The sequence below is a fragment of the Hemicordylus capensis genome, chromosome 2 (genome assembly GCF_027244095.1).
Source record: "Hemicordylus capensis ecotype Gifberg chromosome 2, rHemCap1.1.pri, whole genome shotgun sequence".
Lineage (NCBI taxonomy): Eukaryota > Metazoa > Chordata > Lepidosauria > Squamata > Cordylidae > Hemicordylus > Hemicordylus capensis.
The window spans coordinates 397791842-397819725 of NC_069658.1; the positions used below are offsets into that span (position 1 = coordinate 397791842).

At 42.7% G+C, this 27884-nt stretch overlaps 1 long non-coding RNA gene across 1 annotated transcript; it reads right to left on the bottom strand.

Annotated features, from left to right (window-relative positions):
• On the bottom strand, positions 1-26863 carry LOC128347117 (uncharacterized). Its single transcript, XR_008317399.1, has 3 exons — positions 26760-26863; positions 13418-13485; positions 1-405 (listed from the first exon to the last, which is right to left on the bottom strand). It is a non-coding gene; the product is annotated as an uncharacterized LOC128347117 (long non-coding RNA).
• Positions 26864-27884: the final 1021 nt, after the last annotated feature.

A 27884-nucleotide genomic window follows, 5' to 3' on the forward strand; every position in this document is an offset into this window, starting at 1 on the left:
TATGTTTTTATTTAAAATGTGGTTGTTGCACAAAAACATACTTTCAGCTTTCCAAACTTTATCATAATTGCGCACACACACACACTTCTGCAGAATCCTTCCCCACCTCCCACATACTCCTGTTAAAACTGCTGTGGAGGTTTGACCGAAAGAAAGAAATCATCTCTCTTAATAAACCAGTTCCTGCAATCGGGCTGAATTGTTCCCCTTTCCTCTTGCCCAGTCATATGAAATGACTTGGCTGCAATTCTGTGCACACTTTCCTGGGAGCAAATCCCATGGAACTTCATGGGTCTTCCTTTGGAGTAAACATGCATCTGTTGTTCTGCTGAGAGCACACTCTCCTCCTTTCTTGTTATTTAGTTAAATTGCTGCTCTTGCACTCTTCTCCTCACCCATTCCAATCTGCAGATAGAGAGGGAGAGAAGTAGGAGAAGGCAATGGTCGTATAAGCAACTCATGGTGCCACTGCTGCCTCCTCACCCTCAGTGGAAATATATTTCCAAGCCCTCTGCAATGATCACGGGAACTCGAGGTTCTGCGACATGTTCCAAACTTGCAGAACCTTTCCAGAGCATGCAGAAGACTCTGGACTCCAAGGGCTTTTGTACAACAGTGTGCACACATGGGGAGGGGAAGTTGTGCAAGGGCTCCCTGCAGTCCCTCAGAGCATGCTCACTTCATTGGTCGGGATGTCAGACAGTGGGAGGGGCAGAAGAGGTACAGATAACCAACTGGGAGGATTCCACCCCCTAGTGCAAATGGAAAATAGTGAGAGAAGTATGCAAAAAACACTTTGTGAGAACTGCTGTTTGTGGAAGTTCCGTTTCTCTTCCATGGGCAGTTCAATCTAGAAGCCCACAGAAATAGGTGCAAAAAGCCCTCCTCCTGGAATAGCCCAACTGAGATAAATTTGTGGATGGGTGATATACAAATACATTTAAAAAAACAGAATTGAGCTTGGGCTTCCTGGTTCACATTTAGTTGCTACATGACACTAACACAAATTATTTTATATGTGTAACAATATTTCCTTTTTTTTGTCGTTTCAAATTTTTATTAACTTTTGACAATAATAACCATAACAATCATAATAAACACAATTACAAGTTGACTTCCCGTGCACCTCTTTTCATGATACCAACTATAAGTTTTACCCTTATTGTAACATTAATTTAAAAAGAAAAACACAAATTTAACCCTTCCACCACCATTAATCTGCCTAACCTGCATTTCAAATTTCAAATCCTGCTGTAAGATCCATAATAGGAAAATAATTCTTTAAATAAACCAAAAAAGGTTTCCAGTCTTCCTTAAAGCATTCTAAACTTTGGTATCTGATCGGTGTTGTAAGTTTCGCCATTTCTGCATATTCTAAAGTTTTTATCAGCCAATCTTCTTTTGAAGGCAGTTCATTAGTCTTCCATTTCTGTGCATATAATATTCTAGCTGCCATAGAAGCATACATTAAAAAAGTTAAATTATTTGTAGAAATTGCTCCTTGTGTTATTCCTAGCAGGAAGGATTCTGGCTTCTTAGGAAATGTCACTTTAAGTATCTTCTTCAATTTATTATATCATGTCCCAATAAGCCTTAGCCCTCCCAGAGGTCCACCACATATGAAAAAAAGTACCTTCAATATGCCCACACTTCCAACATTTGTTTGAAACATTTTTATACATTAATGCCAGTTTTTTGGGCGTTAAATACCATCTATACATCATTTTGTAATAATTTTCCTTCAAAGCATAATAAGCAGTAAATTTTAAATCACTTTTCCATAACTTCTCCCATGCTGCCATTTCTATATTATGTCCAACATCTTGAGCCCATTTTATCATAGTTGTTTTAACCAATTCCTCTCTTGTCTCCTCCAAAAGTAATAATTTATACATTTTGGAAATTAATTTTTCATCGTCTTGACATAATTCCTTCTCAAAATTCAAAATCTGATCTTCATATCCAACTTTAAGGTCTTTCTTATATATCTCATTTAACTGATAGTACTGAAACCAATCTCTGACCACATTTTGTAATTCAGTTAAAGATTTTAACTTACAATCCTTTCCATAAAAATACAACAGATCTCTATACGTACCCCCAGACATTTGCATATTTACTTCTTTACGTGATAAAGCTTTGATCGGGGATATCCATAACGGAGTTTTTGGTTCCAACCAATTTTTATATTTTAACCATACCCTCATTAAACTCCTTCTTACATAGTGATTCAGAAAATCTTTATGTACTTTAGTTTTTTCGTACCATAGATAAGCATGCCATCCAAACCTTCTATCAAATCCCTCCAGATCAAGGACTCTAGGGTTTCTCAATGTTATCCATTCCTTTAGCCATGTCAAACATACAGCATCAAAATACAACATTAAATCTGGCAAGGTAAGACCACCCCTTTCCTTTGCATCTGTTAAATTCTTAATATGTGTAACAATATTTCCAAATGCTGTATATTGTTCTACCTTAAATTCATGCTTGGTCTTAGAATAAGTCAAAATATACCAGATACTGCTATGGCAAACTTGTTCCTTTAATGCAAACTAGCTTGACCTGCACAGAGCATCTGTGCTCTAGTACTTGATTGCTCCCCTCACCCCGTCACAGCCCCCCTCACCTCAGAGATCTCTCCACCCTCACCTGAGCCGTACTCCTGCTCCTCCTCCTCCATGTGGTTGCTTCCATCCCCCTCATCGCTCTTGGTCACTCCTACATCCCTTTACTCCATCCCCCTCACCCCTCTTGGTCACGGCTGCAGCATTGCTGGCACCTATTGGCCAAGCTGCAGCCCCCTATCCCCAGGGACCTCCACACTCTCACCCGAGCCCCACTCCTGCTTGTCCCCACAAGAGCAGGAGCAGCAGCGGTTGACCAGACCCTTCCTTGTTGATGCCACTGCCATGGTCGCCCATTCCCCTCAGGCCGCTGACAGACCCGGATCCGTCCCTTGCCTGCCTGCCTCTACCAATGGCCTCGGTAGCCCCAAACAGCAGCAGTGGTTGACTGGGCCTTTCCTTGCTGCTGCAGCCGCCATGGCTGCTTGTTCCCCTCAGGCCGCTGACAGGCTTGGGCCCATCCCTCGCCCTTCCTTTTCCTCTCTCTTTCCCTTCCCTTCTTTTCCTCTCTCCTCCACTTGTTCTTCACCTCTTCTTTCTTCCCCACTTTTATTTTTTCCTCTCTCTCTCTCTTTCCCTGCCTGAGTTAACAGATCTTGTTCATCTTGTTTCCTCATCTAATTCACACAACGGCAGCCAGCTTCTCCTGAAGAGGCCCTTTCCTCCCTCACGACCCCTTTCTTCACAGACCCCTGCCCACTGTCCTTTTATATATATAGATTCCTCTCCTCTACAATTAAGAACACCTTCCGACCAGTTGCATTCCAACTGTCCTTAACCATCACAGGCTCCTCCTCCCTATCTGTATATTGAATCCCCACTGCCCATTCGCCATGGTGCTTCTGCTCTCACAGCCTCTTCCTCCCTTTCTGCATATGGAATCTCCACTGCCCAATCACCATGGTGCTTCTGCTCACAAACTCTTGCAAGAACTGCCACACACAGGATTAACAACGGGTACGCCTTAGAGAATTATATATATATATAGGCTTAGATTTTAGCTTTGCATTTTCTCATTAAGAGTGGAAGGGGCGATGTCAAGCAGGTTTTGCAGAGTAACAGAGGCACAATCCTATGCACGCTTACTTAGGAGTAAACCCAATTGGACAAGGTGAAATTTTGTTAACTGAATAAACATGCAAGCAGATTACTCAGAACTCTGTAAACATACAAAAGACTGCATTGCATGTTAAAATTGGTATCTAAAAACTCATTTTGGTCCATCCATCTATCTTTTGAGATGCTTGAAAAGCATTTCTTTTATGCATCTGAAAAGAATCTTACCTCCATAAAACAAACACAGACCCTGTAATGACTTAATTACATTTAGCATTATTGTTCCATATATAGTTGAGCTCTGACGCAAGTTCCATAACCGGACTGTTAATACTTTTTATACATTGGTGGAACTGAAATTAAAAAAGGAAATTATTCTCCCGATGTTCAACTCTAATCCCCATCTGTCTGTGTTTTTAATTTTCTGCACTTGCAAAGCTCCCCCTGATCAAAAGGTCTTGAACAGATCTCAGCTTTTCCAATCTAGTGTGCTTATGCAACCAGAAATATAATGGTAGCTTTTCCTGGGGGTGATTAAGAGTATATTTTCAGTTTGCCTCATTTTCTTAGTTCCAATAAAGCTATAAATAGAAAGAAGCTTGACTTCAGTCCATTGTATTAACATGACAGGCAACATTTGTATGGTTTTAAAAAAAGAGGCAGAAGGGAGATGGCCTCAGGCTTGGCAATAAGCTGATACGGCAAAACATAAAAGAACAGGATTTGCTAAATAAGGTTCACCTTTACTTTCAGATCAGGAGAAGATAACCATCTTAATTCATTCACGACAATGAAGAGTGAAAATAAAGATTGGGGGCCATGCATGCATGTGTTTGTGTGCGGAGATAGAGAGAGATTTGCCCATATATAGGCAATTTTGCTCGGTGATGGTTACTCTCCAGCAAGCACAATATATTTTCATCCATCCATTTCTACTGAAACAGCATCAAGAGCAACAGCTCTCTTGTCTCTTCCAGACTCTTCCAGGCTTTGGTTGCAGAAGGAGGAACTTCTTATGGTACTTCAAGATAGATAGCATGCTGAATTGGCACACCTGATGCCCACAAGGCACCTGGGGATGTGCTGATTCCTGCAACATTCACTGCAAACCCAGTAATAACTGCATCCAATTTTATGTTAGTAGGTATCTCTTCTTTTGAGGTACTTCCTTGTGTCAAACTCCATTCTTCTGTTGTGGGGTAAACTGCCACCGGGAAGCATCTTAACCTTGACTATAAGATAAATGATGTCTTAATATGTTTTTCCCCCAATATTTACTATAGCTTTATTATAAACATTGGGAATATTTAGTATCATTTAGTATTTCTTGTATGTCGGATAGAAGCCAACACCTGCATAAACCAGAAGGAAAAACTAAAGAAGGGCAACACTATATATGAATGGGGATTTCCCATAGTGTACATAGTCCATTCCTTCTCAAAGAAGATAATGTGACGTGCAGCATTCACAGAGCTGCATGCTCACACCAAAGTCATCAATAATTTATTTAAACACAAAGCCTTTAAATCTATCCTGTAGTAAAAGCAAAGCAGTTGCGTGTAGGTCCCATTGTCTTAGCAAGCATTTAAACATTGGGCAGATTTTTAATCAAACCTGAGAGCAAACTGCATCAAAGCAACTCAGTTAAATTTGTCCTTTCAAAAACCACACGGTGCATAGAAGAAATATGTCCTCACTACTGAGCAATATATGTAGACATTGATCAAAATTCAGGTGTTAAGGGAACAAGAGCAAGATGCCTTGTGGCTGCTGTTTAGTGCCAGCAAGTCTTATGTGATGGCTTAGGCACAAGTTTTAGGAAAGGGTTTGCTTGATCTGGACTGTTATGGATGTGCACAGTCCTTTCCAAGATGACATTTGCTACTACCACTAAATTTAAACAGTTGTGTTCCACCTAGAACTTAAAAAAACAAACACTCACACATACAAGGTCCTGAAGAAACAATTATGTTGATGGCAAGACATCAGTCCAGCTTAAGGAGAGAAAAATAAACATTACTAGTTGATTATCTGGATGTGAATCAAAGATGTCTTAGAGAAGACAGTTGATGTCTGGATTTTACATTTTTGAGAGGGTTAGATTCATCATTGATGCCACTGAGTGTCAGCAGCCGGATTCACACTTTCTCACATTTTAGCCCTTTGCTGAAGTCCTGAAAGGAGGCAGTTGTTATAGTGGCTGGGAATCAATACAAGCCAGTGTTCCCCCCCACCGCCCTCCCCCTGTATGTCAAATGTCACTGTTCTAAGTGGCAAGCACCTGGTTTATAAATAACTCCAGATAGAGTTACTTCCTGACCTTCATTTCTCAGCATTGGAAAATCCAGTCTGGGCCAATGAAAAATTATTATACTGGCTGAATAAATAATCCTCTGTGCTATGGGACTGCAATCCTGGCACATCCCTGATAACAAGTGCCTTCTATAGGGAACCAGAGTGTTTGCATTGGCTCTGCATAGCCTCTTTGATCTGCCTCAGCCATGTGTAAGCAATAGGTAAGGAGTGCTTCTCCATGAAAGACAGCTTTTGATTTAATCATTTCAAGACACCTATTCACCGGTGCTATTGCCTTTAAAAATGGTGGACCTAAAGGCTTTTCATCCTCATCCCATAATCCTTCATATACATTCCAGGCTACCCTTTCAATCTCTCCCACACATAAGGTTTCTATTCTACACTCATTCATATTTAAGCACACATACTCTTTAACACACACACACACACAGAGCCCATGTGGCCTCAGATGTCTTATCCTAGCCCCTCAGCCACTTTTGAAGTTGCTGCCTTTCCAGTTTTATACTAGCCTGACTGATTTTTATGACTTCAGCCACTGTTTTAACTTCATCTATATAGAAATACTGGGCAACAGACAATATTCTCCCATATGAACTCGCTTGTCTGCATAGATCTATACCAACCAGATGCCTTGGGAAGCCATACAACCAGGAAGTTTTTCACACTGGGCTTTTAAAGCACTTTAGTTTGCATCTCCTCCGGAATGGAGGGTGTGCATTCACATATCGGGCAGAATTACCCCGAAGTTCCTGCAAGGTACTGGGGAGCATTGTCACATAATTTGGGTTTTTCACAGCACATTAGAGTGCAGCCTGATTTATATCCAGGATTAAGAAATCCACTTTTTGAGGTTTGGAGTTTGCAGTAAAGCCTCCCAGAAAACTCACAATGAAGCCTGCTGTGTGGAGAAATCCCCAGAGATTAAGGCATGCTTCCTCTCCTGCCACTGCTTCTTTGCAACTGGTATTTGGAGGCATCTTGCCTCTGAGCCTGGAGGTAGCCTATAGTCATCAAGACGAGTAGCCATTGTTACACTTCTCCTCCATGAATTTGATCAAGCCTCTCTTAAAACCATTCAGATTGGGGGCTATCACCACACCACATGGCAGAGAATTCCATAGATTAATTCTGCACTGTGTGAAAAAGGCAGTCATAAATGTCCTGGCAGTCAGTTTCATGGGACAACCCCTGGTTCTAGGCTGTGAGAGAGGAAGGACTCCCTATCCACATTCTCCAAACCATGCATAATTTTATAAGCCTCTATCATGTCTTCCCTTAGTCACTTTTTTCCTAAACTAAAAAGTCCCAGGTGTTGTAATCTTGCCTCATAAGGAGGATGCTCTAGCCCCCTAATAACCTTGGTTGCTCTCTTCTGCACCTTTCCCAGTTCTACAATATCCTTTTAGAGATATTCTGAACAGAAGTGGACACAGTATTCCAAATGTAACTGCACCATAGATTTGTATAAAGGCATTATACTATCAACAGCTTTATTTTCAATCCCCTTCTATTTGGGGATTGAAGCATTTGGCGCCTTGCCTCAGGTGCTGCAATACCAAAATAGGCCATCACTGTGGTGGTGCTATGCTTCTGGAATATCCTCTTACAGATGCTGGATGAAGGCTTTGCTATTTTCCTCATGCTTTTGATTTAAATGCTCCTTAAAAGTTGCCTCTTAGATAACAGTCATGTTGTTTTCTCTGTATTGTTTTGTTTTAAGCATGTGGTGGTGGGTATGTATTTGCTGCTATTTTATTTATCAGTGGTGTATTATATGATGTTATGATTATAGGCCATTTTGAACAATATGATTGGAAAAGCAGGATATAAAGATCTTAAATAAATATTCAGTTTGAAAATGAGTAATTGTTTTTCCCCTAGAAGAGAGGCCATTCTAGTTCTGGGGTGGTGGGGGCGGGGGCACTAGTGCCAACTCATCCTCTCCTGCTATGCTCAGGACTGGTGACCTCCTCTTACATTCACCAGTGGTCCTTTTGCTGATGGTCTTTGCTTGCTGCTAGTGAAGTCAGAAATGGAGACAGAACAACCAAAGCTAACTAGCCAATTGAACAAATCTTTCTAGAAATTATCCTTTTGTGAGGCACCATTGACTTTAAGGGCCCCCTTGGAAGAAAAACATTGCAAGTGTCCCACTAGACACACAACACCCATATGGTTCCTTTAAGTTTCCCCCACACTTGGCAAAGAGCAGCTTGTAAGGGGAACTTTATTCAGGAAAACAGCACAGTGGGAAAAGGTTAATCACCACCACCTCAGCATTACTGTACTGTGACTTAGACTCCTCACAACTGCTTTTAACTTCTAAAAAACCCATGGGAGATGCTATCACAGATTTCCTACCAATTCATTTTTCTCTCTAACAGAAGGGGGGAAATACATGCATAAACATGAAGTACATATACTCCTAAGCAACTCCATGCCAGTTGCTTAGGTGTAGGTACAGGAAACTTGGGAGAATTGCAGGAGACAAGTGCCCATGGATGGCTGGTTCTCCAAAAGGTGCTACAAGTCCAACCCAGCCTGCCAAACCATCCCTTGTGTCACACCTTCCCTTGACTATACGCACCCAGAGCTGCAACTCCCTGCTCTGCTCATTGGCAGCATCTCACTGGCGTTTTCCAGACCACGAGATTTGCAACGGTTAATGCATTGCAAACTGTGACAGAATAGTGCAACGGCTTCAAAACGAGAGTAAGGGGATGTTTAATGCTTCGTTGTAAGCTGGTGGCCATTCATATTTTCCATCCTCTGAAACATATTTTCCAGGCAGGAGTGTCCATATTCTCATTGAAACACATTTATCTGCCCCTCCTCCTGCTCCATTTGGACCAATGGAGTTGTGGAGTGTGTGTGACATGATTTTTTTTTAAAAAAATATTTTTTAAATGGGGGAGCGAAAGGGAATCATGTGGCGAGCGTGGAAAGGGGGAAGAAAGGAACTGGCATGCCCGGGTGGGCGCTCTCTTCCATGGTGGTGATGGGCAGTGGCCCCTCAGCTCCCCATCCAGGGCTGCTGGGGGTGGCCGTAGCAGCAGCAGCCGTCGCCTCCGCCACTCCTCTTCAGTCGGTGCCCCAGGCAGAGCCCTGCTAGGGCCGGGGAGCCTTGCGGCAACGGTGGGGCACCTTTCTCCTCTCCACTGCCTCCCTCGCTGCTTCCCTCCTGACGGGCCTTCTCCACGAGGTGCCTCCCAAGAAATAAATAAATACATAAATAGGAGGGAAGAGGCGGAGGGGAGGGGAGGGGAGCGCTCCTCCAGTGAGGGCTGTGGGATTGCACAGAAGTAAATGAATCATGATTCAGTTCAATGGGCTTCCTTCTAAGTAAGTGACTGTTCTCTCTCCCTGCCTTTTGCCTTGTTGTATTTATTAGTAATTTATTTAACATATTTGTATACCAAACAAAATGCAAGTCTCTGGGTGGTTTACAACAAAACAATTTAAAAACACACACAAATAAAAAGGTTAAAAAATTACAACAATTTAAAATTTAAAACTTTAAAACTATTAAAAATCATCAAACATTAAAACAGTCTCTAATTAAAAGCCTGGGTGAACAAATGTGTCTTGACTGCCTTTTAAAAAGTTGTAAGAGATAGGGAGGCTCTTAAGCAAGTGGGATTGCACAGAAGTAAATTATTTAGTTCAGTGAGCTTCCTCTTCAGTAAAAGGTGCACGAGAAAGGGTTGGATTCAGAAATCTGCTCAGCTGCTCTCCCCTCCCCTTCTGTGTTGACAAGTTCAAGTTATACTTGAAGCAAGCGGAGGAAGAGGGAGGTGTGTGGTTTGGGATATGTGGGAAGGAAGGGAAGAGAAAGCCAAGATTTCTCCCTGCTGGTTTCTCTCCCTGCAGCAAGGGGGCAGAGGAAGCAAGCAAGGGCGGCGGATGGGGGCAAACTGTCCATACTGTAAAATGCTACAACACATAAAATGTGGGGCAAAGCTCCTTACAACAGAAAAGTACAGCTACTTTCCTGAAGCACATTTACAACCAGAGGCATATCTAGGGAAAATAGCACCTAGGGCAAGCACTGAAATTGCGCCCCTGTCCAAACATCTGACACCCATCTTTCAGATAACTTTACCATAATATCAGCTCAAAAATACAAGTTCAGACACTTTCAGGAGAAACAGGTTGTAAGCAACATACACATGCATACACACATACAGCCACACATGTGGCACATATGTGCCAGTCGCCTTCCCAAGGAAACACAGCACATCTATATGTTGGGCATGCCTCCATAGAGCTAAGCAGTGAAAGTTCTTTTTAGCAAATGCTCTGCCACCTCAGCACACCTCACTACATGTTGCTGCCTCCAAGAAATTTAGGGATTTTTTTTTTCTGTCCAAACAGCTTTTGCCTTAAAGGGAGATGGTTGCAATGGGAAATCCTAGGGGCCCCAAACAATCTGAAATTATCCAGCAGCTTACAATAGGCTTGGATCTAGCAGCCTGATCAGGAAGAAGGTGGATGTTGCAACTAGCCACAGAACATCAAAACAGTGTGATATTCGAATCAGAAAAAGTGTGTGTGTGTGTGTGTGTGTGTGTGTGTGTGTGTGTGTGTGAGAGAGAGAGAGAGAGAGAGAGAGAGAGAGAGAGAGAGAGAGAGAGAGAGAGAGAGAATTTATAACAATAATCTACCCTGCACTGCAGTCATCAATTTTCTGTCTCTGCCACACTGCAAAGGTTTGGTAAAAGGTTGCCCCTGCCCCATCCCCTCAAGTTCCTGGGTCTAAAGGTAAAAACAGGCAACAGGCAGACTGGACAGTAAACTTTATGTCTAGTTTATCAAATGCACGAGTCAATCAGAATCACAGCATGACTATTCAATGTGTCTTTTAAAAACAATTGTGCTCAAAGTAAAAAGGGAGTTGCATTGATTTTTAAAAAAAGACATTCTAAAATATAACTTTTGTAGAAGGCAAGGAAACTTGAGCAAATCTACTTGGGATGCACGGGCAATAAAAACTTGAGTACAACTCAGCTAAATTGAAGGGAATAATTTACAGCACGTTAACCAATTATTTCAAAAGACAAGCCATTTCTCAGTATGGTAAGTCTGCACAACACTGGGATGGCAATACATTCCAAGAGGTGTTTTTTTTAAAGCACCACACACGTTAAAGGCAGGCACTTTCCAAGTTTGACACCCCACAAACCTTATAATGAGATGGCTTGACAAATATGCAGATAAAGATAGAGCTCTGTATAAAGAACTGAACAGCATGCGAGTGAATATCTCTATTTAATTCCTTGCCTCTCCCCCCCCCACCCTTCAGTTTTGCCACCTTACAAGGTATTAAACCAACATCGTCTTTTTAAGGGATGTTTTGTCCACTTACTTTTGTGCCATTTATATCTGTTTTTTAAATGCTCGGGTCCCTTGCCAACAACTTTGCATTCTTCTGAATCCCCAGATCAGGGGAAAATCTAGACTTGGGTCTCACAGAGGCCATTTGAACATGTGCGGCAGCCACTTTTGTTTTCAGCAGCCCTTTTTTAATTTTAAAAATGGCCACCGCACATGCTCAAATGGTCCCTGCAAGGTCCTGTGCCTTGCCAGGCTCACAGAGGCCTTTTGATCATATGCAGCGACCTCCAAAATGGCCTCTGCACTGATCTTTGTAGGCCTGAACAGGCCTGCAAATCAGTCCGAGACAGGCTGCAGCAGTGATCTAAGAGGCCGGCGAGGGGAGGGGGGACCTTTGCAGATACCCCCCCCGCGGCCTTAAGGAAGCCCCCCGAAGGGGCTATAGGGATTTTTTAAAAAAAAAAATCTGTGAATTGGGGAGGGGGTGGGGGACAGCATGACACTGGTGCCCCCGCCAAGTGGTGCATAGGGCACATACCCTGGCTGCCCTACCCTAGTTTTGCCTATGCTTACAATGTTGTAGAACAAAAATGCATCATTAAAATTTGAATCAAGGCATGGGAAATGTGAACGGCATCCTGCTAAAAACACAAAGCCACCGATGTGGAAACACAAGCAATATGGAGGGGCACTTAGCGGATATGTTGTGAGTACATTGCAACATGTAATCTGGAAAACGTCACTGAAAACCAAATTCATAGGATGAACCACCGGCGGATGCTATTGCTGTCATACCTTAACATGCTCATAAGCTTCCCACTGTTAGAAAGCAAGTGCTGGAAAAGCACCCAAGGCTACAACCCAAGTACAAGGCATAAATGGTGTCTTGTGTGCCATCTACCAAAACTCCTTTGACTCATCATTTGCTGCTGCATTCTCCCTTTAATTGAAGGCAAATCCGTGAGGCTGAGAGATGAATGGCTTTCCCATTCTACAAGGCTACAAGGCTACAAACTGCATACAAGGTGGAAACTGAGCAAACACCAAACCCTCTGAATAATTCCCCCATTCACATACTCCCCATTGTTAATTTATCTAGTCCAGATACCTTCAAATCAATCCCACTTCAATTAAATTTACCCACCCAGATCCTCTAGATCACTTCCTTGTTTAGTTTGTTTCCCCAAAAAATATTCTCTCTTTGATTCAAAAAGTAGGTGAGGGGCTGTAGATGACAGAGCATCTACTTTGTCTGCAGAAGGCCCCAGGTTCAGTCCCTAGTCTCTCCAGATAGAATGGGGAGAGAGTCCAGTCTGAAATTTTGGAGAAGCCACTGCCAGGCAGCAGTCAGTACTGAGCTAGATGGACCAGTGGTCTGACTCAGGATAAGGCAGCTTCATGTGCTCAGTTCATGCCCTAAATCCATTTCCCCCAGAGATTCCCCTTCCAAAAATGAATCTACCATATTCCCCAAAAGAAAAAATGTTCCCGTTTTTCTCACTTATAACCTCTCCCACTTCTCCAGCCCACCCTTTGCATTGATGCCTGAGGTGCTATTCTGACTCTACCTCCAGCTTAAATAAGTGGGTGAACAATGGCACTTTTTTAAAAAAAGTGAGCTGGTTAATCAGCTCTTCCTCTTCCTCAGTGATTCCAGCAGCCCAACATCACAGATGCTCCTGCAGTACTCGGATATAATCTTGCAGGGGCAGGCAGAGAGTGAATCCTGCAAAGTGGCACAAGCCCTCTGGTCACAGAGCCTCAAACATCTCAGTGTACAGGTGCAAGGGTTACTTTGTTTGTTTCTTTATTTAGGCCATTCTTGCTGTGGGCTGCGTGTTTAGGTGAGGTCTCCCCTGCCCCACTTAAGATGGTGCTTTGACACACCATATACCCTGTGAAAGAAGCCACTCTTGCAAGTGCTTGCTGGGATGATGGGGTGGTTTGATGGACTGAAATAAAGCTGTAGTCGAATGTGCACTAGAATTACAGCAAATTATGTGTGACAAACAGAAGCTAAGAATCCAAGCCTATGCATGTTTAGCCAGAAGCCAGTTGAGTAAGCTGAGTTCAATGGGACTTACCTCCAGATTGGTGTACAAAGAACTGCAGCCAAAAACACTGTGACCAAAAGCAGTGATTCAGTTCAACACTGAAGATAAAGCACAATGGAACATGCTTTTAGATGGTGGTTATATAAAGAAAATGTCTATCCAAAACAAATCATCACCTGATATATAATGCTACATGTTTCACAGGGGAAAATGGCTGTGGCACATCTGTACTTCTCACCTGTACCATATAAAACATTAACATGAAAGTAAAAAGAACAGCTGGCAAAATGTCCTGGTTATTTATGCTCCAAAATAAAGCTGGCAAAGGACCAAGCTTAATTTGCCTTGTGTGGGGCTAGAAGCCAAAAACTCAGTGACCTGAAACCAAGTGAAATGTGACTATTCAACGTCCACTTAGAATTTGGACATGATATTCACTGCCAACCTGGCAGCTGAATCTTCCACAGGCTAGAAGAAAAGCTAGTCATTTGGATTTCTGGAGTGAATGCTCGTAGAACAAACAAACACACGTTGCTTTAATATATACTTTTAGATTCCCTTTTATGCTCCCACAAACATTCTTGCTGGTGAGCTACATCAGTTGAACGTTTGGTGGAATGCAAACAGAAGATGACTAGGCAGCTGGTGTTTAAATATTCATGGCTCTTTATACTGCTCAGTAGTGATTCTACAAGTTAAATAAACTGTTCAGCGTGTTGACTTTGTACATTTGCCAGTGCGGGGAAGGTGTTTTCTGGGTAATTTTGGAGGCAAACTTAAGGAGAGAGAAATTCTAAGGGTTTCAGTGGTTTCTTGCTCATAGAACTGCTCTTAGAAAATAAGGTTTCTAGTATCTTCTTCTACAGATAATTCTTAGAGGGTTTTTTAAAATGCAAAAAAACCCCCACAGCCTTTTATTTTGAACAGAATGAGGGATCAGTTTTAATACATTACAGCAGGTTGCATATTTTTTTAAAAAATTAACAGTATTGTTTTCAGATTTTTCATGATCTATAATAATAAATGATAACTACCAAGTAGACTTAACACTAAAATTAAGATCAAAATTTAAAAGTTATGAAATATATATATACATGCATTCTTAGACAGGTAGGTAGGATCTCTCTTCACAACTAGAAGTAAGCCTAACATATTGGAACACCAATAGTGTTTTTGTTAGTTATTCATTAATTCATTTACCACCATCCATGTACATGGTAGTTTGCAAGAAGTGAAAGAACAGGTTCCAACTTCCTACCCTGTGTGACTTACAACCTAGTACAATCTGTCCATTCCTATGTGTGGGTCAGTAACTTGACATTCTGGAAGCATTTGCACCAGGGGTGTAGCTAGGGCAGAGGGGACTTGTGTTGGTCCCTCTCCCTGGAGGCCCCTCAGAGGGAGGGAGATAATGAAGATCTTTGAGCTAGGACCCTGGCAGCATCAGCTCTCAGCTGCAATGTCTCATAGTGACCACTGGGGGTGGGGGTGGGTGGGGTTAGGGTCATGGATAAAAGTGCAGGACTCCTTCCCTCTTTGTTCTTCCAGTGCTAGTCTCTGTTTTTGTCTCTCCAGTGATGGTTGTTTGTTTAGTCTGTCTCCCCTTTCAGCCTTAAGCTCAGCTTTCCTACCCTTTTGTAACTTCTAAATAAATCCTTGTTGTTCTTCAAACTTAAAGAACTGTCTCCTGACCTCTTGCTTGGCTGAATTCTCCCCAAACTGGCTTTGCTCTGCTAATGGGAGTTGAATTACCATTCTTCTCCTAGAGAAGAAAATAGGGAGGGGTGGAGCTGGGGGCTCCTAGGGAGCTGGTGGGGGGGCTGGGTTCTTTGAAACCATCTGCTCAATTATAGCTAAACCCCTGATTTGCACTGAGGCATATTCCTTTGGGTACTTGAGTAATGGGAACTAGCACATGTTCTTCCTATACTTACTAAATGGACAAACCATAGAACAGTGGAGACATTTAAGGTGTGGTAGGGGCTACAGTAATACAGTGGTAAGATTATAATCTGAAAATACGCAATAGCAATAGCACTTACATTTATATACTGCTCTATAGCTGGAAGCTCTCTAAGCAGTTTACAATGATTTTAGCATATTGCCTCCAACATTCTGGGTACTCATTTATCGACCTCGGAAGGATGGAAGGCTGAGTCAACCTTGAGCCCCTGGTCAGGATCGAACTTGCAACCTTCTGATTACAGGGCGGCAGTTTTACCACTGCGCCACCAGGGGCTCTTTTTACATTTTCTATACATTTTCTTCAACAATGTATATTGGGCAATACAAATTTTAAACTGTGCACAACAGATATGTGCCAAATTAACAAGTCTGCACTAGCACAAACTCTTATAAGGGACTAGTATGCTAGAAAGGATGTGGAATCTCAAAAGTAAACCTCTCAGTCAGTACAAAAATACATGGCAATAGGAATTAACATTGTATGCTGTTTCTGCATAATGAGGTGAAACTTCACCTTACTCAGGTTCCCAATTCTGTTTTGTTTTAACTTATAATTCTACTACAGTATTAGGGGTCATTTGCAGGGGGAAATCAGTGGGCAGGAGAGAGAGTGCTTAACCTTTCTTCTACCCATCATTTCTCCCTTGCAAATACTTCCTGGGGCCATTGCTTAAAAACTGTTTTCTCCAGCTGGGTTCCAAGACCAGAATAAGCCCAAAATAGGGAAAAGATTGTTTGCAGGGGTGGGGGTAGGGAGGCTTATGGATGGAGAGGACTGGTGGAGAAGAAGGGGTTAAATATTCCTTCCTCTGATTCTTTCCTGCATAACCCTCACACACACTAGGGATGTGCACAAACCTGTTTGTAGGCCCTATAACGGGCCTCCGGACAGGTTCCAAAGACTGCCACTTTGACTGGTTCAAAGGTGCGGGGGGGATACCTTTAAGGACTGGGTAGGGTGCACTTACACCCCCTGCACCATGTTTCCCCCAATGGTGCTGCAGTGTAAAAGGGGTACCTCCCTCCACCCTGTTGCCTCCTTGGACTGGAAGTGACCAGAAGTACCCAGCACGCATGCACATGTTGGGTGCACACTGGGTACTTCTGGTCACTTCTGGTCCAAGGAGGCAATGGGGCAGCAGGGAGGTATGCTACCGCCCCACCGGACCCGTTTATTCTGCAGCGGTTAAGTGCACCCTCCCCAGTCCTTAAAGGTATCCCCCTACACCCTCAAGCTGCCCCGCCAGTTCTGTGCACATCCCTAAGACACACCCATGCACAAACGCACTTCCTTGGTAAGCATGTTTTGCCAAGGAAGTTTATAATCCTTGCTAATATAAAGATATTCAGTAAAGTAAATACATGTTCATCTCTGTTCTAAAACAAGTTCCCAAACATGCACATGATTTAGACCAGAGATATTCTAAAGTAGACAGTCTGAACCTGAGACCCAATTCTGCTTGTTAGGACAGGGCAATTTGTACTCTACATATTGCTGTTGTGGGAATAGGGGTGGGGGTGCCATCTCCTCTCTCATACTCCAATTCATCCTGGCCCACCTATTGATGTATTAAGCCAGAGCCTCAGGACAGCCATCCAGTCTATGCCACTGCCAGTAGCTGTTTCAGAAACCCAGTACAGGAATGGCAAATCTCTCCCTCAGCCCATACAGCTGTGGTGATTTTTCTTCAGTTTTTTTATCCCTCTTTCCCAACCACCCTAAACTCGGCTTCTGTTTTAACTTGGGCTGGGCTGAGGAGTAGTTTTCTTTGCTGCTTTATTATGTCATGCGTAGTAGTTTGTCTTACTATCCTTTTAATAAATTGCATTTTAATTATTATTTAACCATGGCATTTGCTTTATAGGAATTGTATGGACATTCTGTTTTTGATAGGTATCTTTTAAGCCGCCCTGAGGGGCCATCTTCACTACAGCCATTAATAAAACAAATACATGGCAGCCCTAAGCATTCTGAGCACCCTCCTGAATCCTGATGATGGGACTAAACCACCACCTGTGTTTGACTCCAACCTTTTGGATTTAATTGTGCCAGTGACCAGCTACTAACCTGTGATGTGCAGTTACAAAATCCATTTCCCCAACAGGTAGTTAATATAAAGCAGGCTTAGAGGCTGCAATCAAGAGCAGAAAAAAAAAAGATTGCTTAACCCTTTCTCTTCCTGCTGTTTATCCTCTTGAAATCACACACATAAGCTCCTTTACCATTCATTGGGTCCTTTTCCCCTCTTGGAAGAAAAAACAGCTAGTAGGGGTGTTATTTTGAGTGGACAAATGGCAGGAAGGAAAGGGTTAAGCAGCTCCCCCTCCCCAAGAAAGCTTCTTTCTGTTCTTGACCGCAGCCTCCAGAGTTGTTTTTTGTTAAAGAAACAAACCATCAGAGAAAGAATCCTGAAACTGCATGTCACATGTAGTACTGTAATTTGTCTTTAAACATTTCATAAGAACAATATGCTTCATTGTTCAGAAGCAGACAAATTTAGGACAAGGAGGCAGGAGCATTTCCAGACAGCAGGCTTTACCGCGGGTTTGCTGCGTGGCTTTACTGAGAGTTAGAATTTGCCTCCAAAAACTGACACAAAAAGTGGATTTTTTTAACCCCAGACATAAGCCAGGCTACGCTCTAACGCACAATGAATAACCCAAATCATGTGTGAAGTGCTCCCCAGTAGTTTGCAGGGACTTTGGGGGAAATCTAGCTGATACGTGAACACATACCTTCCTCCATTCCGGAGCAGAAGCGAGATAAAAGCCCCAGCTCGAAATGTTCCAGGTTTGCATTTTGGTCTCATAATAGAGTAGTAGAGTATGCTATGCTCATAGAAGGTATCCAATCAATTGTTTTTATCACATACAGTACTTCATGTCGTTTGCATTTTAGTCCCTACTACATGGCCAGACACCCCCATTTCATGCATAACATCTCTGATGTGTTAAATCAAAAATCCACTTGGCTATGCTGTAAAAGTAGTAAATTTGGTAGCTTAGATATATACAAACAAGATATAAACATTGGTAGGGTAGCATTTTATTCCACAGCTTAAATCCTTTCAAATAGTAGGGATCTTTGAGATACCAAGCAGAGAATCTTAGCTCATTTAAAAATATTTTGTCATTCAGTTGTTCAACAATGGTGGCCTGGCAAATTCATCTGGGTTTCCCCTCTCTGCTAGTATGCCAAAAGTCCTTCAGACCAGTCAGCCAAGGTATAAACACATGTACCAGAGGCTAGAGAAAGAAACTTCCTGCTCATATTGTTAGCTGCAAGCTAGATAATGATTCTTCTCAGTATAGACTTTATCGAAGTCAGTTCATATCAGTCCTCTGAGCCCTGGCAAATTTGTGTGAGTTTGGGTCGGCTTCTGTGTGGATCAGCTGCTATGTGCAAATTCGTGTGGGTTTGAGTTGGCTTATCTCTGTTGAACCTGAGAGATTCACAATTGCACCTTATCTTGTCTCAACTGGAAACATACGTCACAAGGATAGTGAATTAAAAGACACTTGCTTGAACAAATTCCCTTTGAAAGCACCCCGGAACAGAGTGTCAAGTGCAGATGCATTTCCTCAATTAATCCTTTTGAGGGGGCTGAAGGAATCAGAGCAGAAGGGGCCCCATAAACAGCCACACATATAAAACTGGTAGAGGACCTTAGTCCACTGCTGGGATTTGCCACCCCTTATGTTCAGAAGACATCACATAATTCATTGCACTGAAAACAACGCAATAGTTAGTAGACAAAGGGGCTTTGATTATATAAAGCCTTGAAAGTCTAGAAGATCAGAACTATATTTGATCACATGATAAAGCATTTGTATAAATGGTGTTCCCATGGCACACCATCATTGGCTGACATGGAGGTTAAGGAAGCACCAGCACTTCCAAAGCAGCACTGATGTGCAGGCACTGCTGCTATGTTCTGCACTAATGCAGCGTGTGTGCCCATGGGAGACAATTTTCACTTCTCTCCTCAGAAGCATGCCCTATGACCCAGAAATAGGTTCCTGAGGGTCATGTAGCCCTCAAAGGCAAAATATTATTCTACATAATATGCAGCCTTCTACTCATTCAAGTTCCTATAGTCTGAGTGTATAAATCTAGTTGCTTATAGTAAAACAAGCCCACATATACAAATGAACATAGTTCCAATTACACATATAAAAATAGTTATATTGTAATTTGAACCAAAAGGCTTTGCACTTGTTTCTGAAAGTATCTGTCAGTTTTTTTCTGAGTTGGGGTGCCTGGGCTTTAAATCCTTTTACATAAAATTTTTGACAATCCTAGCACATATGGAGTACAAGCAAGAAAGGAACTAATTCACATGCTTTTTATTAGTCCTGCAAAACAGTCTAACCTTTAGAACTGAAGAGCTTCACATCTGGCTTTAAGGGCCACATACCACAGAAATTGCTTCTGTGGCTAATCCATGGTAGAAACTAACCTTAAAGAAGTTCCCGATTCTGTGACTCACACAGCATGTACATGGTTTCCCCCCACTCAGGAGTTGTTCCACCAGATGTATTGTACCAGTAATATTACCTCTTCTAATAGCATGTCCACAATTTATAATGCTGACTAATTCATTGGTTGTTGCCAGGGTAACAAATAGAGTTCTCTGTTGCACGCTAGTGAATTGCATTCTGCATTGCTAATGAATTTTCTGCAAGGTATTCTGGCCCAACAAACCTTTCCCCTCTTGGAGGGGGTGGGGGTTAGAGGCAGCTTCCCGATGCTATCAGAGAACACTGGCTTGCGAAAGTCACTTGTTACAGATGACTGACACTGCAAACTAATGGCAGCAGCAATTCTACTGACATTTACCTCTGTACCACTGAATATGGCCAGCGGCAAGGTTTTCTCCAGCAAGTCAGAGTAACATTATTTAGAGTGATGCCAGATTAAACAAATATTAATTTGGATGAGTGCAGAACTGAAAAACACGTCATCCATGCTGTTGTAATAGCAAAGAGTATAGTTAGACATGTTTATGGTCACCAAATATAAAATAGGCATTACTGAGCACAACTGTACACTTAAACACATCACTATGCATATATATCCATTTAATGTAGTATAGTAATTTGTTTTTTTACAAAGTCAGCCATAAAACAAGCCTTATACACTGAACATTTAGAAGCATTGCAAATTATTATAAAATTCATGACAAATACAATAATTAATAGCTGGACAAGAAACTTGGCAACAGAACATTTTCTCGAGTGCTATTTGTATTCTGAAAAGAGTTTCACAAGAGGGACAGCACTTCTTTTTCCTGTTTAAAAACTGTCTGATTCCTACCAGACAGGACAATATGCAAAGTGTTTTATTTTGGTCCAGAAAATACCAAAACAAAAGGGCTTGATTTGAACCTATCATGCAAGTGTGCAGGATGGTGCATGATTTTGCTGCATCATGGGGGTGGGGGCAGGATTTAAAGCATCCCAAAGGAGGACACCTTATTGCAATCATTGTGGTAGAATAATCAATATTTCTGAAGTGCACGATAAGGAATACCAGGATTGGTTCTAGGTTTGGGGTGGCAAAGTGCCCTTTTCTGGAGGGCTCCTATGTTGGTGATCCCTGATAGACAGTGAGTGGGGGCAGGCAGCAGCTGCAGTGCTGCTCCTCTCAGTGCCAGTGCAGTTAGGGCCACCATTTTTAACTCCCTCACAATGCCTCTGTAGCATCACTCCAGACACTTGGGAGGTTATTAATATGATAGTTTCTACATGCAGATATGAAGGAGGAGGGCAGAATTTAAGGGTTCCAGTGGCAGTAAAAATATAATGGCCTTGGGCCTTCCGAAGGTGCTGGGCCTCTGGCATTTGCATGTGTTATTTGCTGTTGCTGGTTTTGAGAGAAACATGCATAGATTGTAATCCACCAAACATTGTTGCTATAGACCTACCATTAATTTCATTGGGGAAATTCCACTGATATGAAAGGAGATTGCACAGCCTCCTTTAGTGTGCACATTCCCATTATAGCTACATAAACTGTAAGGGGAAATTTATGCAAATAACTACATAAGAAGTACCCTGCTGAATCAGACCAAAGACCTATCAAGTCTAGCATCTGTTTCCTTTGATGGTCAACCAGATGCCTCTGGGGAGCCCACAAACAGGAGATGAAGGCAAAAGCCCACTCCCATCATTGCTCCCTGGCCTCTGAACCTGGAAGCTATCACACTAGTAGCCATTAAGAGAGTGTCCTCCATGAATGTGTCTAATCCTTTTTTTAAAGCCCTCTAAATAGTGGCTATCTAACTAGTGGCTAGAAGATAGTGGCTAGAAGACAGAAAAAGCATGGACGCTTTTGAACTTTGGTGCTGGAGAAGACTTTTGAGGATACCATGGAAAGCCAGGAAAACAAGCAAAAGGATCATAGCACAAATCAATCCAGAATTTTCACTGGAGGCACAAATGACCAGGCTCAAATTATCATATTTTGGACACATTATGCAAAGACCCAGCTCCCTTGAGAAGTCTATAATGCTGGGAAAAGTTGAAGGAAAGAGAAAAAGAGGACAACCAGCAGCAAGGTGGATGGACTAGAATACGACAGCAATGAATGCACCACTGAGAGACCTTAAAGGCCGAGTTGAAGACAGATCGCCCCAGAGAGAATCTATCTATGTGGTCGCTAAGAGTCGACACCAACTTGATGGCACTTAATCAACCAATCAATCAAACTAGTGGCTATCCCCATCTCCTGTGTGGCAACAAATTGTTATTATTGTTATTATTGTTATACCACTTCTCAGCAAAAAAAGTTCTCAGAGCATAGAAACAAGAAAAAAAATGGTTCCCGGTCACCAAAGGGTTCAGAAACGAAAAAGAAATATAAGGCAGACACCAGTAACAGCCACTGGGAAGATTCTATGCTGCACTGAATATGGACAGTTATTCTCTATTATAATTTATGTGCTATGTGAAGAAGTATTTCCTTTCGAGTGTCCTAAATCTCATGCCAATCAGTTTCTTTGGATGACCTCTCATTCTAATATTGTGAGAGAGGGGAAAAAGCTTCTGTCGATTTCCTTTCTCCACAAAATACATAATTTTATAACTTCAGCCATATTCCCCTTAGCTGATTTTCTTCATGGGGTGTGGATTCAGAAAGAAAAAGGGAGGGAAAGAAGAAGGAGAAAATGGAGTTGTTGCTGAATAAACTTTTAGTTAAATCTATTTAAATTTTCTTTGCTTGTATGAGGGAAGCAGCTATAAAACAATCCTGCATTTTGATTTTTACCACCCTGAATAGTTTGGGATCATCGGAAAACCTGGCCACCTTGCCACTTACCTCTAACTCTAGATCATTTGTGAACAAGTTTAAAAACACCAGTCCGAGTACTGGGGGGATTCCACTTCTTACTTCCCCCATTGTGAAAATTGTCCATCTATTCCTGCTCTCTGCTTCCTGTTCTTTAACCAGCAACCAGTCCATACAAGTCTCTGTCCTCTTGTCCCATGATGGCCAAGTTTGCTGAAGAGCCCTGGTGGGGGCTCCTTCTCATGCAAGTCTTGCCACCATTCCCATTTCATTTTACTAGGGACACTTAATGGGACTGAAAATAGGTCGAGGATGGTGCATGGATTTGTATTTGCACATGCAGGCTATCTGGTTTCACCAACCAGCTACATTTACACTGTTCCTTTTTTAGGACACCCTTCTTCCTCTTCTAGAAATAAAAGCAGTTCCTGGCTTTAGAAGGTGGGGGGAAGACCTCATGCTCCAGATATTAGTCTCATTCGCTCAATCAGAAAATTCTGTGTGCATTCCCTGGTCATACAAAGAAATTAAACCTGCATTCTATTTAAATCTGCATGTAACATTTAGTAAGGTGTGATTCTGTGGTAGAGTTCCATACCTGCATACATCAGTTCAATCACAACTCCTCATGTATACTGCACTATATCTACTGCTGGTTGACCTATATATAAATTGCTGGGCAAGGAGGGAGGTGAGGAGAGGGGAGAGTACAAATGGCCAGTCCTAAAATGGAGAGGAGAGCTGGTCTTGTGGTAGCAAGCATGACTTGTCCCCATAGCTAAGCAGGGTCTGCCCTGGTTGCATCTGAATGGGAGACTTGATGTATGAGCACTGGAAGATATTCCCCTCAGGGGATGAAGCCGCTCCTGGAAGAGCATCTAGGTTCCAAGTTCCCTCTCTGGTTTCTCCAAGATAGGGCTGAGAGAGATTCCTGCCTGCAACCTTGGAGAAGCTGCTGCCAGTCTGTGAAGACAATACTGAGCTAGATAGACCAATGGTCTGACTCAGTGTATGGCAGTTTCCTATGTTCCTGTGTTCCCTATGACGTGATAGCCATAAAAATAGGTGATTATGAGGCCCCTGAAATGAGTATGTTTGCTCCCACATTCCTCCCTGTTCAAACTGCCAACTCTCTGACTGCAGTTATTCCTGGGTATTCCCACCCACCCCCCAAATATTTTTTCTCAATATCAAGCCCTTAAAATATCCAGGACTTCTTCTCGCAGTCACCTTCAGTTCCATGCCAATTCCTAGAGATTCCAGGTCAGTTCTGGAGGGCTGGCAACCCTTCAGAACCAAAAGGCCTTTAGAACTACTACCACTCTGAGTGTTGGAAGCGTCACATATTTAAAGATCAAGTCCCAATGAGTTCACCTCAAAGCAGCTAACAGAACCGGAACTAGGAGTTCCTGAATTGGCACAAGGGCTTTTGTCCCCTTGAATGAATACTAGGAGTCAACTCCGTACTGGCATAGCAACTATCATGTTGTTGCTCTTCCCAGATCCTCAGGAGCACTCTGGTGCCATGCAAGGAATGGGGAGCTTGCAGAGCTCCGGCAAAGCAACGTTATAGACATTCCTGTACACAGTAGGCCTGATGGGCCTTCAAGCAGTCCTCCATCCTCTGTACTTCTGAAACCCATGCCTAGCATAGTTGAAAGTCGTGTAGATTTTCAATAGCAAGAAGGTCAGAACTGCATGGCATCACCGTGCTTGCTATGCTCAGAAAGGCTGCTGCTACTGTGGCTGCCACAGCACAAACTGGCTGATACAGCTATACACAGCGTTTTGTCCTCCCTCTTCTCCAAGTGGTGGAAAGTTCAAGGCAGCCTGTAAAAGTCAACTCCTTTGAAGGAAAGAGCATTGGAGATTGATCGGGTTTACTATAATCTGTTTATTTTTACAGGTGTACAATTGTGTAAGTTTTACAGAAGCAAAGACACAGCAGGCAGTACTAGTTGCAAAGCAACATGTAAAGGTCGTTCACACCACCTTTGAGAGCACCGGAGAGTGTGGGAAGGCAGGAGAGCACCTACCTTCCTCCCAGAAGATCCAGCAATGCTTCTAGCCATGCAGCTCATGTGCCCACATGACTGGCAGCCACACAGTGTTCTGGAAACCAGGAAATGCATCCCAGCCTCCAGATATTTCACAATGCACCATGTGAGGTGCAAGGTGCGTTGAAGGATCCTGTCATGAGTCGGGTGCTCTAGGTGTCTGGCTCTGTTTCCACTTGGGCTGCCTGCAGCCTGAGCATTCATACAGCTGTGTACCAGGGTAGAAGGGTGTGCTCGCACCCTTCTACCCAGGTAAATGGTCAGGTAAAAATCCCAGGCTACCTGGAGGGTAGTGTAGGGATCAGTCTCGATGTCAGTGCTTCACACGAGCAGCCCCATCTAAGTAGGGCTGCCTAAGCCTGGGTAGGGCTGCTCATGTGAACAGCCTCATACGGATTTTACTAATGCAACTAATATTTATATATTGCTTTTTAACAAAAGTTCCTAAAGTGGTTTACATAGCTATAAATGTACCATCCTAAATCCCCCAAGTGGCTTTTCTTTGGATACCTCTTGGCTGGTCAATATTCAGACTCAAAAACTGCTGCCTTAAGTCTTGTATGTACACTCTGACAGCTAGGTGTAATGACGTACTATTTTCTAGGGTTGCTTTAAAGACTAGCCCAGTGGTTCCCAACCAGGGTTCCTCCAGATGTTGCTGAACTACAACTCCCAGCATGCCCCAGCCATTGAGTTGTAGTTCAGCAACATCTGGAAGAATCCTGGTTGGGAACCACTGGGCTAGACTAATGGCTATTTTGAGTATGCTATCAAGGTCGAAGCCATGGCAGGCTGAGAGAGTGCCTTGGCATAACAGAACAGCATTCTTTTTTTTAAAAGAGAGAGAGCGCATTGAGATATATATATATATATATATATATATATATATATATATATATATATAAAAATTTTAAAATGGTTACTGCCCTGCAACATGAAATAGATAAAATGAACTGATGAATGCTCTGAAATGTAATGAGCTCTTATGAAACCCATAACACAAATACAAGGAGAAAGGATCTTTGGAGAGTGGGAGGGTATTCAAAACAGATGGTGTAAAAGACCAGAGACTGTCAACAGGATATAAGAGGAGGCACGCTGGGAGGAGAGTCTCTTAAGACAAAACAATGATGTAGTGAAATGCATTCCATGTACTATTCTGTTGGCTCAGAGTGCCTTGCAGTTTTGAAGAATGTGAAAGCATTCTGTATTATACTCATTGCTAATGCAGCCATGCAGAAAGTTCTCGTGAGGGTGATCGCTAGACAAAGGAACATTCAATATGTGAAAGTAACCACTGTCTCTCCATGTACCATCATATTTATTAAGACCTTGCTCTCAGTGAGCTGCTGGTAGGCAGCTCCAGGGTTGAAAGTGTCCTTGGCCCAGTGCCCTTCGTTACATAGGTGCGACCACAAGAGTTTCTGGGGGAGGGGCTTACTTTGTCACTGCTCCTTTCAGTGACCAGCAGTTGCAATCCCACCACCCACACAATGCCCCTGACATAGCATTGTTCTATGATATTGAGGGGGAGTTGCAGCTCTAGCAAAATGGCAGCTGCCATCAGCTGGGCCTCATCCTCCCAAGGGCAGACATGGAAAAATGGCAGCATTGGGCCCTGCTAGGCCCCTGGGTCACCAACAGCTGCCCCAATATTGCATGGTGACCCTGGCTACTGAGATTGTGAAGAGAAGGGCTCAGGTCTCTCAGATATGCGAGAAAGGAATTTACTGTTGGGCTTAGAATTAAACACCAATAAGTGTTTCATTACTTAATTCCTCCAGTACTATACACAAGGTTAGGAAATACTGCAACATGTCAGCCTAGTCCTATGATTCTGTGTTCCCAAAACTTCTGTTTTCCTGTCTGTAAAACAGTAACTTTACTGCATTCCTTCCAAACTACCTGTGCTGCACATAACATCATTCTACGACATAGCTGTGTCTGGCCTGTTTCTTTCCAGGTCAGCTAGAAAGGGTGTAATCTTGGAACTATGTCACATTCTGGCTGATTATGAAATGGCCCAGATAGGCTGAGGCTGCAACAAGACAAGGCATACGTGTGCTGGTAGAAATCCAAGGATCAGATCCACTGTGAGATGTATTCATTCATGATCTTGTACCTGCTGCTGCCTGAGAAGCATTGCAGAGAGGTATCATCTTCGGTTCTACATCACTATAGCAACAACATTGTTATGGAGTTCCTTTATCTGACATCGTTCCTACTTAAAGGAGAAAGAGTTCTTATTACATTGTTATCTTGCACTTCCTCCAAGGTGCTGAGGGTGGTATGCATGGGGTTTTATCCTCATCTTATTTTCACAACTATATGAAGTAGGTTAGGTTCAGGGCTGGCATGTTCATCAGGCAGACCTAGGCAGTTGCTTAGGACACCAGTTCTTGGAGGGCGCATAAGCAGTGCCAGAATATAGCACTGCCAATTATTCTCTCTCCCTCTTGTATTGCACCTCTGAAGTACTGCACAGTGATGTCATATGTAATACTTCACCCTGCTCCCCAAAAGGCCTGCACATTTTGCACCAAAAATACATAGTCTTTACTCAGAGCATCTCTTAGAATGATCTTTTTAAAAAGATCCTTAAGATTCACCTGTATTCTCAGACTTTTAATTAATTTTAATTGGCTTTATATCATAATTGTGTTAATCATTTTATCCTGTTTTTATATTTGTTGTGTTTTAACATATGTGCAGCACTGCCTAGGGATTCACATGTCAGACTGTATAGAAATAGGATAAAAAATCCTGACTGTTGATCCATCTAGCTCATATATTGTCTGCACTGACTGGCAGTGGCTTTGGAGGATATCGGACAGGGGTCTTTCCCGGTCCTGCTCAGGAGTGAAGCTGCAATGCATGTGCTTGACTATGAGCTATGGGCCCTTCCCAAGAAGGGGGGACCCACTGGGTGGCCAGTGTGGTTCAAATTCCTCCTCAGCCATGAACCTCATTTCTTGATCATAAGCCACTATTGCTTAACCTAACCAGGGCTGGCCCTGGGGTTTTTGGCGCCCCAGGTGAAGCTTGATTTTTGCACCCCCACTCCCCCAGCCAAGAAGTCCAGAGAGCCCCAGTTTTCACTTGAAAGACTGAATGGCCAGTCCGCACAGATGATCAGTAAATGACTCGCCCGTGCTGGGTTGAGGATACAGTGGGAGCGTTTCCA